The following is a 1,631-nucleotide window of genomic DNA, read 5'->3' as shown; positions in this document are numbered from 1 at the left end:
CCCTCTCTCTCTATCTCTCTTTCTCTCAATTACTACCTCTTTCTCTCCCTCTCTCTCCCTCAATCTCTACCCCACCCCTCTCTCTCTATCTCTCTTTCTGTCAATTACTAACCCTTTCTCTCCCTCTCTCTCCCTCAATCTCTAACCCCCCCTCTCTCTCCCTCTCTCTCTATCTCTCTTCTCTCTCAATTATTACCTCTTTCTCTCCTTCTCTCTCCCTCAATCTCTAACCCCCTCTCTCCCCTATCTCTCTCTATCTCCTCTTTTCTCAATTACTACCTCTTTCTCTCCCTCTCTCTCCCTCAATCTCTAACCCCCCCCTCTCTCTCCTCTCTGAGTGCCTATAAAGCACTATAACATTGTCAGAACAGCCTGGCTCAGAGGCCAGTAGGCGCCACATTAGATACACAGAATGATCAATTAACACAGACGAAATGGCTACTTGAAAATAACGGTTCTCTCTCCCCTCTTTCTCTCTCTCTTGGCACCAATCCCATACCTCTCTCTCTATAGCTCTTCAACCCCTTCTCTCTGTAAACCTCTCTCTCTCTCCCCATGTCTCCCCCTCTCTCTCTCTCTCCCCATGTCTCCCTCTCTCTCTCTATAGCTCTTCAACCCCTTCTCTCTGTAAACCTCTCTCTCTCTCCCTCCCTCCTCTCCCTCCCTCCCTCCCTCCCTCCCTCCCCTCCCTCCTCCCTCCCTCCCTCCCTCCCTCCCTCCCTCCCTCCCTCCCTCCCTCCCTCCCTCCCTCCCTCCCTCCCTATACCTTTCTAATACCTTTCTACAGTCTCCAGGTCACTTCAAGCCCCTGAGTGGAAGATGTCCTATTAAAACAGAGGGGAGGGAGGAAATTAAAATCCCAATTAAAGGGCTCCCTCAGGGAGGGAGGGAAGGCAGATAAATATATCATAATATAAACATGTATCCTGGGGGGGGGTCATAATATAATATATCATAATATAAACATGTATCCTGGGGGAGGGGTCATGTAATATAATATATCATAATATAAACATGTATCCTGGGGGGGGGTCATGTAATATAATATATCATAATATAAACATGTATCCTGGGGGGGGGGGTCATGTAATATAATATATCATAATATAAACATGTATCCTGGGGGGGGGGGGTCATGTAATATAATATATCATAATATAAACATGTATCCTGGGGGGGGGTCATGTAATATAATATATCATAATATAAACATGTATCCTGGGGGGGGGGTCATGTAATATAATATATCATAATATAAACATGTATCCTGGGGGGGGGGGGGTCATGTAATATAATATATCATAATATAAACATGTATCCTGGGGGGGGCATGTAATATAATATATCATAATATAAACATGTATCCTGGGGGGTCATGTAATATAATATATCATAATATAAACATGTATCCTGGGGGGTAATATAATATATCATAATATAAACATGTATCATGTAATATAATATATCATAATATAAACATGTATCCTGGGGGGGGGGGGGGTAATATAATATATCATAATATAAACATGTAATATAATATATCATAATATAAACATGTATCCTGGGGGGGGGGGTCATGTAATATAATATATCATAATATAAACATGTATCCTGGGGGGGGGGGTCATGTA

Source organism: Oncorhynchus masou, unplaced genomic scaffold, assembly GCF_036934945.1.
Source record: "Oncorhynchus masou masou isolate Uvic2021 unplaced genomic scaffold, UVic_Omas_1.1 unplaced_scaffold_3428, whole genome shotgun sequence".
Classification (NCBI taxonomy): domain Eukaryota; kingdom Metazoa; phylum Chordata; class Actinopteri; order Salmoniformes; family Salmonidae; genus Oncorhynchus; species Oncorhynchus masou.
This window is presented reverse-complemented; position numbering follows the sequence as displayed.